Source organism: Podarcis muralis, chromosome 2 (genome assembly GCF_964188315.1).
Source record: "Podarcis muralis chromosome 2, rPodMur119.hap1.1, whole genome shotgun sequence".
In the NCBI taxonomy this organism is placed as follows: Eukaryota; Metazoa; Chordata; class Lepidosauria; order Squamata; family Lacertidae; genus Podarcis; species Podarcis muralis.
In genome coordinates, this window is record NC_135656.1 from 26,292,016 (window position 1) to 26,304,628 (window position 12,613).

Consider the following 12,613-nt stretch of genomic DNA (forward strand, 5'->3'; position numbering starts at 1 on the left):
GGAAACTGGAAGCACCAATTTCCACACCTGCTTCTGCCACTGACTCGCCACTGTGATCTTCATCAAAACCACACCTCAGTTGACTCCTGTTCCTCCAGGAGGATGCAAGAATGACCATGATGGGTCAGTGACACAGAATGATTTAATCCTTTTAAAACTGGAAGCGATCTAACCATGACGTTGTAAGTTTTCACTATTTATATTTATTTATAAACCACAGAGCTTAGGTCTTGCCGATCAGAAGGTCGGCGGTTCGAATCCCCGCAACAGGGTGAGCTCCCGTTGTTCGGTCCCAGCTCCTGCCCACCTAGCAGTTCAAAAGCATATCAAAGTGCAAGTGGATAAATAGGTACGGCTCCAGCGGAAAGGTAAACGGCATTTCTGTGCGCTGCTCTGGTTCACCAGAAGTGGCTTAGTCATGCTGGCCACATGACCCAGAAGCTGTCTGCGGACAAACGCCAGCTCCCTCGGCCTATAGAGCAAGATGAGCGCCGCAACCCCAGAGCCATTTGTGACTGGACCTAATGGTCAGGGGTCCCTTTAACTTTACTATGCGACCGATTGTCCCCTGGCATTCTAAGGTTAGCAGCATCTACCAAATGGATGCTCAGTTTCTTTGTTTCCTGAAATAGGAGTGCCAGGAAGAAGAGTACGCAGTTCCCCTTATTTTACAAAAAGTGTTCATTAATTTCACCTTGGCCTTCCACCCCAGAGTGCCAGAAGGCCTGAGCTTTACAGAGGAAGCATCTTTATTTTAAAGAAAATGCCCCCTGTCCTTTGTTAAAGAGTGGAAGTACATTAGTGGCCAAAATTGTGGAAGCCTTTTGGGGAAAGTGTATTTTTGAGGTCTGATGGCTCATAACACCACATTTTTGGGGGGAGTAATACCATAAAATTATATATCAATGGAAAGATAATTTAATGAAGAATGTGGTACATTAACATTTATTCAGTTATCTGTATTCTATCAAAAGTTATAGCCAAATAACCAGAAAAAAGAAGCACAACTTGCTTAGGTTGATATGCAGTAGCTTTTCTTCATTTGAAAGTAGCCAATGAGCATGAGTGTTTAGAGAGCCAATCAGGTGTTATGAGCCATCAGCCCTCAGAAATACACTTTTCCCAAGAGGTTTCCACAATTTTGGCCACTAGTTTACACAGACCTGTTACTTCCTACCTGTTGAAGTGTTTTTCTGTGTTATATATCTTTAATGTGCATTCCAAGTACTTTTCAGTGACCATCCTTATGTTCTAGTTTGCAGTGTCCTATCCATCATGACATGTCTGAGAGCATGTCTCTTCCTTTTCCTATTAACCCTTGATTCAGTTTTTCAGCCTACAGGGTCTCCTCCCATATGACCTTGCCCATCCATTGAGATTAGCTAGGGAAGCTGTCGCTGTGGTTTTGGGAACCAACAGATGTTCTTATCTTCACCTGCAAGACCAAACGTTGCTTTTTTGTGGATTGCTTCCTCCCAACTCACCCACTTTGTTTTCCAATCAATGAAACAACTTCTGCACATGTCTAAGTGATCGTGAAACCACCTGAGTAACCGCAGTGTTTAGTAACAGTGAACAACCCACCGTACTGCTGCTGTGTAACTGTCCCCTTGTCTGTTCCTCGCATTGCAACTGTCTCTGTGAATGTGGCCACTTCAAAATATTCTTTAAGGAGAGGGTAAATCCACAGAAAGAAACTGAAGAAGGGAGTTTAGTGATTAATGATTAATCTAGAGCACCTTGCAAAGCTCCCTTAAAAGTTCCCAAGAATTACAGTTCTCGTCCTTGTCTGTAAACAAATACCACTGTGCTGTCGCACCTGTTGCTGCAGTGAAGCTGGTAGAAGACTTCTCAGATTAATATGTTAAATTAAAGCTAAAAAAAAAACAATTTCAATAAAGCTTAGGGCTTGGATCCTAAGGCAAGTTAGGATACACATTTACCTGCAATAAAGCCAGTATGAGTAGGCAGGCATAACATCACACTGCTAAGGAAGAAGAAGAAGAGTTTGGATTTGATATCCCGCTTTATCACTACCCTAAGGAGTCTCAAAGCGGCTAACATTCTCCTTTCCCTTCCTCCCCCACAACAAATACTCTGGGAGGTGAGTGAGGCTGAGAGACTTCAAAGAAGTGTGTCTAGCCCAAGGTCACCCAGCAGCTGCATGTGGAGGAGTGGAGACGCGAACCCGGTTCACCAGATTACGAGACTACCGCTCCTAACCGCTACACCACACTGGCTCTCTGTGTGGAAGGAAAGTTTTCTGTTTTGTCCTCCCCACAGCAGCCCCTCTGCCAGTGCTCCACCTCATATTCTTCAGACACTCGGGAAAAGCTTTCCAAGGACTGCAGTAGAGTGGGTGAGATTGCTTAAGTTATCTCAGGATCTTCTAAGCCACAGCGTCTCCTTAAGTTCTTCAATGGTGCAAAATAAGGCTCACCCATGCATCTTAGATTTATTAAAATGATACAAATTAATAAAGAGTATTCTTTTGAAAAGGGTAAGAGGTGTAGGGGCACTTTTTCCTGCATTTCATTTGAGCCTCTGCAAATCGGTGCACATCATACACAAGTAGTTTTGCTTGCATAATAACTCTGCAGTTTGTTGAAAGACAGTTGCCAAGAACATTATGCTCAGCAATGAAAGGGTTATGAGGTGGAAAGGATTTGGTGAGCTTCTGAAATGGCAGGTTATAAGGTGTTTCTTACCCAGGAAAGAGGAATACGAGCAGAGAGATTTCACAAGGGGGTGCATCTTTCAAACCTGCACTGAGTCAAGACGTCACTGAAGTGCTAAGGTTCTGCCTGCTGCATATTAAGACACTGGATATTTCGACTAAATGGAAATTAAGAGGCCAAGTTTGGATCCGCTGTAGAATACAACACACAAAAAATGTTTCTTAGCATCTGGGATGCACGACTTCATTCACAGCACTGTATACCAGGTAAAGGACCCCTGGATGGTTAAGTCCAGTCAAACTTGACTATGAGGTGCAACGCTCATCTCTATTCAGGGCAAGAAAGCTGGTGTTTGTCCATAGACAGCTTTCCATATCATCTGGTCAGCATGACTAATCTGCTTCTGGCACAACGGGACACCATGACGAATTCCAGAGCGCACGGAAACATATTAATATACAACAGCTTTATACAATCTTTCATATATACAATATAATTTATAGATAATAATTTCAAATATTCCATAAATGCAATCCAATTTATTTCTGTTAAAACTGAATTCCTCTTGTAATATCAAAAACATTTCCCAAGTCAAACGCTCCTTCATTGTCTTTTTAAAATCTTCATTAATTTAGTAAATTCAGATCAATGCCTAACATTTAATCTCCCTGTATATTATTTTGGGGGGGCTTCCTCCTTTCTTGAATTTTGGGCAATTGATATTTGAGCAGCCATCAATAGGTAATGAATTAATCATTTCTAACATCTGTAATCCCAACCTTTCTTTAAAAAAAACAAAAACCAACAACTAAGAACACTCTGGTGGGATTAAGGATGGGAGTTTTTAAATAAAGCAGAGGAAAATAATATGGTAAAAGGTACAGGACCCCTGGACAGTTAAGTCCAATCAAAGTCACCTATGGGGTTGCAGTGCTCATCTCGCTTTCCAGGCTGAGGGAGCCGGTGTTTGTCCACAGACAGCTTTCCGGGTCATCTGGCCAGCATGACTAAACCACTTCTGGAGCAACGGGACACTGTGATGGAAGCCAAAGCTCACAGAAACACCATTTATCCTCCCGCCACAGCGGTACCTATTTATCTACTTGCACTGGTGTGCTTTCAAACTGCTAGGTTGGCAGGAGCTGGGACAGAGCAATGGGAATTCATGGGGCAGTCAATATGGCCCAAATAAGCTAGGTCTATACAAGAAGAACCAAACACTGATACCTGAATCAGCAGGTGAATACAGTACACTTGCCATGCACATAGTTGTCAAAGACAGAATATTGGTAAAGCAGCCTATATGAACCAAGGGTCCAAATGAAAGGCAGGCAAGTATTAACAGGCTCAACTTCAGTGGGTAAAAACAAGGGAAGTAGCCTGCAAAAAAAAAAAACAACAACCATAGGAAGACTGGTTACTGATGGGTACTAAGACATGACAAAGCAGGTAAATTAGTGTATTGTCTACTTCAAAATATCAGAATGACTGAACTGAGTGGCAGCTGCTCAGACAAATGGGTGTTGCATCCGGGAGCCAACTGGAACATTGCTATGAGTCACCTGATCCAGCATATTTTAGCAAGAAGCTGGGCATCCCCATTGACAATGAGTTAGAGGTCATTAAGATAGTTGCTCAGAAAGCAGTCCGGGAACCTGGCCTGCTGGCCAGGGTTTGAAGTCAACAGTAATAGAGACAAACCACAGCCACAATAAGTGACCACTAATGGCTGAGTAAGTGGGGTCACGGGAACATAAGGAGAGGGATTTGATGTCATGCTGTTACAGGCTTTCTGTTAGCATTAGTCCCCAGAGCCAATCAGGGGAGGGGAGAGGGAAAAGGCCCCCATTGGACCAGCAAAATTCTTTGCGCGGGCTTCTATTTGCAGGACCAGTAAGTTGAATCCATCCCAGATAATTTGCCTTATACCAATTCAAACCATGGGTCCACCCAACTCAGCTTGACCTCACCCCTAGAGGAGCATTCCTCAATTGCCTCCTGAGATAGCTGGATACCACCAGCAATACACTGGCTTCTAGTGACTTTCTAGGGCTGCAGGCAGACATGTTTCACAGCCCTACTTGGAGAGGGCAGGGAATTGACCTGGGAGCTATTTGCATGCAATGTATCTGCTCCTCCACTGAATTATAGCCCCTCCTTCCTTATAGCCAAGCAAATTACCCTTCATTAGCTTTAGTGCAAGAGTAGACTCTATTTTTTAACATTGTAATAGAGGGACAGTTTTTACTTGCTACAAGCTTTGAGTGATTCTGTGAGCACAGGGACTCTGAATCGCTTTATGCTTTATCTACAATGTTTTACAGGTCAGTGATAATCTAAATTCAATGCATCCTAGCTGTCTTTCTCCTGTGTGCGTTCTCTCTCTCTCTCTTAACCTGTTTAATCCTTTTAAGTTCAAGGATTTGCAAAGCAAATATTATAAAAGATGAAAGGTAGGTCTGAGGAAATAAGCTTTGATAAGAAGCTTTTTTTATGGCTTGCAAACTCTGTTGTGGCCCTTCCAGCTTGAAAGGCACTGCTAATTTAGAAATCCTTATGCAAGCATCAAGTTGAACTAATATGATAGCTGAATGCAAATGACAAGCAGCCTGTTCAGTATAACAGACGCTCCAAGTGTCCCTATTTTCCAGGGACATCCCTGATTTAGAGAAGCTGTCCCAGTTTCTGATTTGATCCCAGAATGTCCCGCTTTTCCTTAGGATGTCCCTATTTCCATGGTAGAAATGTTGGAGGGTATGGAGTTATTCGACCCCGAGCCATCTGAAAGCAATCCTGAATAGGGAAGGTATTTTTTTAAAAAGTTTAATGTTTTATTATGTTTTTTATATATGTTGGAAGCTGCCCAGAGTGGCTGGGGCAACCCAGTAAGATGTGTGGGGTATACATAGTAAAAATTAAAAATTATGGTTATGGAATGGGATGTTCCTAATTTTAATTGGAATGTTTAATGGTGATATGAAGTGTGGAGGGGAGAGGGAGATGATAGAACATTCCCCCCATAAGCTTAAACGTCAAACTTTAAATAAATTGTAATTTATGAGTTGTATGCCTGCAAATGGAAAGAACGATGGGAATGGTAGTTTGTCACAAAAGCATAAATGAAGATTTGAGGGTCACATGGCCCTTGTGTGGGTGCATATTCTAGGCGACATTTCTTCCCCACTTCTCTGGTTCTGACTGTGCCATGCAGGGGAGGAAAGAAGCAAGAAACAAGCCAGAGCCAGGCTGAGCTTTATATGCAGACCCAGACTTATGTTTTCCCCAACCCCTGCAAACACAAGTGGTAAGCTGAGAACAAACCTTGCACTAGTGGCTTGGTTGGTAAGAAACAAAGCATGTGACCACACAAGCTAGCCTTTTCACATAATGGCCAGTCTGGTTCGTTTCTTGGCTTGCTTCCTCCAGTGAAGTGCAGAGCCAGGTGTGTGAGCAGGGGACGGGGGTGTCATGGGCATGGCCAAGGGGGGCAAACAGGGCCGGAATTAGGTTTGATGAGGCCCTAAGCTACTGAAGATAATGGGGCCCCTTATATGTCCAGCTGTCCTTTGTCAACAACAAATTGCCACTGTTTTTTTGTGTTGAATATATGCTAGATGGCAATTTATGGACCTAATAGGTATCTAAAGCCATTTGCACTTGTTGCCGTGCAACCAGTCCATGCAGAATGTAGGCACCCTATATATAGAAATCAGCAAACCAGCGATATTTTAGGGAGCAGGCTAGCAGGCGGGGCCCATTACTTACATGATAGGAACCTACACTACACAAAACACTGTTGCTGTATGTAGGTGTTATTTTATTTGTTTTTTATCTTATATTTTGGAAATGTACATCCAGGTGTTTTTTCCCTTAATTTTTTTTTTGGGGGGGCAAGAGAGTGGGGCCCTAAGCTATAGCTTGTTTAGCTTATACGTAAATCCAGCACTGGGGGCAGCTGCCCCCCCTCCGATCAACTAAAACAATAGAAATACTTAACTAACTGACCAATCGCATCAGTTCTGCCCCTTACCCACAAAGTCCTGCCCCGTGCAACAAAAATCCTGCCTACACCCATGGGTGGAGTTGGTCTCACCCAGCTGTGGGGACCGGTGTGGCCTAGCAGAAGGCTGCACTAGCCTGGATGGCATTGGGAGACATGTGTGACATCACATACTTGCAACACATCACAACCTCCCCACAAATCTTGGGGGCACCCTGCTGCCTCTGACCTTAGTTGAATCTGGCCCAGACTCTTGGCTATATGAGGAAGAGCCAAAACATTCAGGTTTTTCAGATGGAGGGACAGGAGCAAAAATTCCCCTTCCTTGTGCTTACAACAATCCCTTTCTGAGCAAGATCTGTTTCTTCTCCGCTTCACACCTCCTCGTCCTTGCTTCGGGAGCAGGCACAGAGCACACATCAACTGTTTAACAAGTCCTGTCTGAGGAATCTCGGCTTGAGACCCATGTGCTCTAATCCTATTAAATTTGCACCAGCTTCCATAACTGAGCTTCCCCGCTCTCACCCCCCTACTCCTTCATCCGTCTTATTCCGAGGCCTTTTCCAGCTTGAAAAACCATTGCTCATTTTTGGCAGGGGGCCCTGCTGCTTTCTTTTTCTTTTTGCAGGGATTTGGGCAATGAATCAGCTACCTGCAGCTGTTCTCTAGCCTGCCACCCAAGTGCAGGAATTTCTAATATTAAAGTTATAAGGTACATTTCCCGAGGACTTGCTCAAAACAATGTAAAATCCTTTCTCCACCTCGGAACTAATTTCCAATCTGACTTGAGCCCCAGTATCCCTTGCCCTTCCAGCCCTGCCCTTCTGAAAAGGCAGAGGCTTTTTCAACCTCTCGCTATAGCCTCTCAGCGCTAGAAACCCTGGGTGACCTCTCTGGGTGGAGCATGTGAAAAGAAAAAAGCCAAACTTCACCTGACTGCTTTTAAACTTAAGTGATGTGTCAAGCTCTGTCATTAACAAGGAAGTTCCTGTGGCTAGCATCTATTTCCTACCCTGCCCCTTATTCTCAGGGCTGTTAACAGGTGACAGTTTTGTTCCACTTTTCCCCCCTCTCCTGACATTTGCTTCTCCTTGTCACCAACTTCACTGAAGGCTGTGCCAAGTGTGTGTTCGTATGCTTGTGGAGAGAGGGAGAAAAAGAGAGAGAGAGAGAGGGAGGGAGGGAGGGAGGGAGGGAGGGAGGGAGGGAGGGAGGGAGAGAGAGAGAGACTGTGTGTAATTCTGAGCCTCATAAACATGCAGACACATAGCCCTGGGAGTCTCAACATCCTTTGGGAAACTAATCTGTTAAATATCACCCTGGTAAACAGGAGACGCACGTGTCTTTACAGGTTGACTGCAAAGGCAAAAAGCTTTCTTGACTATACATGCACAACAGCTTCTCTGCTCTGTGCCCTGGAAATGTCACATGAGAAAGTAGGCACTGCCATGCCATAAATTCCCCCTTTTCCTTTGGGTCTGGGCAATATTAAAACCCTGGGTTCAAGTCTTCTCCCTCCAATTGTAGCACATTTTCCTGTGCTCTTCAAATCTAAACTGCCCTGATGGGCTTCACCAAATGTCACCCTTGCCATTGGTAGGGCTGTGCCCCAAGCTTCAGATCCATATTTACATCAGGCAGAAGTTGTTCTTTTTAGGGTGTGGGAAGACAGAGAACTTAAAGAAAAAAAGTGCAACATCCTAGGTGGAAAATGACCTTGGTGAGCCATCTAACTCTTTCTTCTTATCCTGCCTTCCGAACAGTTTCTCCTCTTAGCATTGGCCTGATTCAGACGCCCTAAACTTCAGCTGCTCATATTTTGATCTTCCAACAAAAAACGAGACGGAAATATAAGCACCAGAATTGACGGGGAATTTAACACAATAGCATTGTGGGCAGCAATAAACCCAATATGTGGAGTGCTTAACTTATGCAGGTATGATTTTTTGCATTTTTGTATGTTTGCTTTGCTGTTGTTGCTATTCGGTTTTAAATTAATTATTTGTATTTTACGCATTGTGACCAATTGTGACGGTTTATAGCTTTTAGCAATAAAGATTTCATTCATTCATTCAACCCAATATATCATGCAGATATGATCACATACCATTAGAGGTAGAACATGTCTTTAAAATGGGGAGCGGTGAGGTTTAAAAAGGTGTTGCAAAGTGAAGAGCTTCTTTCATGTTTAGTGGTCTTGTAGGCATGAACGGACAAAGGATATGCAACACTATTGCATCACACAGTCCCTTTGAATCCCCAACTGATGTTCCTGATCATGCACTAGAGACTGTAGTTGTGGCTGCCTCCCAAAGAGTGCATCAGATATAGGATGCAGCTGTCCTGCAATGCGGATGAAACATGAGGTTGGGTGGCCATCTGCCATGAATACTTTAGCTGAGATTCCTGCATTGCAGAGGGATGGACTAGATGGCACTGGGGTCCTTTCCAACTCTACAATTCTGTGATTCTACAATCTAAATGCATATGAAGAAAAAAAATCAAGGTGGTTCTGCTCCTCCATTTTATCCTCACCCACAACCCAACAAGGTAGGTTAGGCTGAGAATCTGTGACTGGCCCAAGCCCAACCAGCAAGTTTCATGGCTGAGTGGGGATTTAAACCCCGCCCTCCCCCAGGTCCTATGCTGACACTCTTAACTACAGTGGTACCTCTAGTTACAAACTTAATTCTTAACTAGAAGCGTGCTTTCACTAATGGGGCCTCTTGCTGCCGCTGCGCTGCTGGCACATGATTTCCGTTCTCATCCTGGGGCAAAGTTCTCAACTCGAGGTAACTCTTCCAGGTTAGCGGAGTTTGTAACCTGAGGCGTTTGTAACTCGAGGTACCACTGTACTATACACCACTGAAAGCTTTGTTTACACGTTAAAATCCCATCTGCCACTTCACTAAGCATCCCTGTCAGCTCAACTTCAGGAACAAGGGCAAGGCAAAGCAAGGGGGGGGGGACCCTACATGTTACGAAAAAGAAGCCCACCATTTGCTTCTCATGGGCTTTCTTTCCACGCAAATTGTTAAAGAAACCAGTACAGTGGTACCTCGGGTTACAGACACTTTAGGTTACATGCGCTTCAGGTTACAGACTCTGCTAACCCAGAAATAGTACCTTGGGTTAAGAACTTTGCTTCAGGATGAGAACAGAAATCGCGCGGCGGCGACAGCGGGAGGCCCCATTAGCTAAAGTGGTACCTCAGGTTAAGAACAGTTTCAGGTTAAGAACAGACCTCCAGAACGAATTAAGTTCTAAGCCCGAGGTACCACTGTACCCTCACGTCTGTGCATTTCCAAAACAGCCCAACTACTTTGAGGCTCTGTAGTTCAATTCAACTCTAAAAGAGATGGCTTAGCGAGATGGGAACTTTTCAACCTTGCCCATGGCCTGCAAAGATTTCAGGGCCTTCCTCCTCCAGCCAGACTTCCACCCCACCCCACCCCGCTCCCTGCAACCCTTTCCAAATAGAAACTTCTACCCCCCACCCACTCCACTGCATGTCTTTCCTGAAACTGTATGTTAATGGACAGAACACATACAGTCCCGGACAGCTGTGTTGAATGTGTGCCAACCCGACCAGAATTCTAGGACAGGCACTTGATTAGCTCATTGCAGGTGGCACAAACAGCAAGACGCATATACAAGGACAAAGAAATGCAGCCCACTCTCACACCCAGTAACTAGGATAATACAAGTCTCCCCCCCCCCCCTTTTGGGGGGAAACAGAAGAGTGGGTGGAGGGGGAAGGAGGGGAGAGCTTCCATCATGCAGTTGGCTTTATTACTGGGTGCCCGCTCCTATTCTTACCCAAGAGGAAACACTTCAGCCAAGAGAGGATTTGCAGTAATGAAATCTTGCTGCTATAAAGTTGTTCCTTCACACACTTGTATATTCTCTCGGATAGGACAGCCACTGTCACCAAAAAACAACAACACTACAAGTGTCTTCTTTACAGGAAGGAAAACAGGTTTGGGGAAGAAGAAGAAGAAGAAGAAGAAGAAGAAGAAGAAGAAGAAGAAGAAGAAGAAGAAGAAGAAGAAGAAGAAGAAGAAGAAGAGCTTTCCACCATTCATGAATCCTGAAGTTCATTTTGCAGCTCCCAAACTGCAGCTACAGAGCCTGATTTGCTTTTTACTACAGATTGAATTTTAAAGCTAGTTCATTCTTTACCCCCTCCACTGTTTTTCTTTTAAAATTTAGCTTCTCCTCTATAGTACATAGTCAAATGGACCTCAGAAAAGGAAGAGGGATGGGGACAGGATTTTCAAAAAGGAAAAACAACAAAAACAGGGATAGTCAACATAACACCCTCCGGATGTTGTGCACTCCCCACCTTGTCTTAGAAGCTAAAACCAACATTTCACCTGCTTATTTCATTTACGGAAATGCAACGTCTGTTGTGTTCTTTATCGTTGTTGGCATACCAAAATTAAGATGTAAAAAACTCCCAAAAAATACATATAGGTTTGCTGCGATCTGAGGGGAGTCCATATAATCTACCACAAGGGTGGCCAAGGTGGTACCTCCCAGATCCTGTGTAGACTTCTGCTCCATTATTCCTGACCATTTACCATGCTCCTTGGGGCTGACGCGAGTTGCAACCCACAACATCTGGAGGGAAATACATTCGCTAACTCTGAACTACCATATAGCACTTTCACTATTTTATCTATTTATTCATAAAATATTGATAGGCCGCTCTGTCATTAAAAAAAAATATCAAAACAGTTAACAATTTAAAAAAACAACAGTAAAAACCTATTTCAAAAGTTGAAAACAGACATCAATTGACCATTGTGGAATGATGTATTCTTAGTTGCCTTCAGAGGCATGGAAGAACAGAAACATTTTCAGCAGCCATTGTTAAGTCAGCACAGAAGGTGCCTGCTGAATCTGTACTGGCAGAGTTTTCCACAATGCTACAGGCTCTATTTTTGGTTGTTATCAAGTGAGCCTCGCCAATTCAAGGGGGGGGACCAATAATGCTCCTACAGATGATCTCAGTGATTGAGCTGGGATCTAAGAGTTCGGGAGATCCCTGTAGTACCCTGGACCTAAGTTGCTCAGAGCTTTGTAAATTAATATGAGGGCTTTGAAGTTGGCTCAGAAGTATGGTCAACCTCGATGTAGCCTGTTCTTCCTTTAGGACCTCCTGTTCCAGGATCCTGTCCGGCACTTATGCAGGTGCACTCTCTGTTCTTCCTTGCTGTTCTTCCTTACCATTACTAGGTAATATGATTGAAATAAGCCTGATTTCTTTCAGCTCAGGTAAATAGTGAGTCTTTGTTTCGCATTATCTATTCAATGACCTTTAAAGGGCAATGCAAACGGAATGGGGGAGACGCATAACTCATGTGCTATTATGCTGTTATGAGTTTGGCTGTCTCGATTACCATGAATAGACTGATCCTATGGAATTTGCTTCCCAATGTTGATGGGAGGTCAAGATTATAACAAAAAGGGTTTGAATAGTCCTTGGTGTCCTGGAATCCCTCACTAGCCTCGGAAATGTGACACTCATCATAAGCTGAGGGAGGGACAGAGAGAGAAAATAAAAGCGATTTGGCATTTTTGACTCAGGAGGGAGAGTTGTGAACTTTTGGATGGAGTGAGCTGGATAAGAAGCAGCTCAAAGAGCTGCAAGCATACAAACTGCTGCTTTGGTAATCTGATGCAGGAATAGTAGTTTTGCTGCCTGCCTGCTGTAGGAGTCTATGTGCTGCCATCAGGCTCTGCTCTTTAGATCTGCAAACAAAAGACAGTATGGGAATAAAATATATCACAAAGATAAAATTAATCTTCTGTACAACACTAGACCAGGATTTCTCAGCACTCAAACAGGGACTGCCTACAGGAGTTGCATTGCATCATTGTTTCTTAAAGGGTTGAATAAAGCTCCCAGTTATCTCTTCCTGGAAAGAGG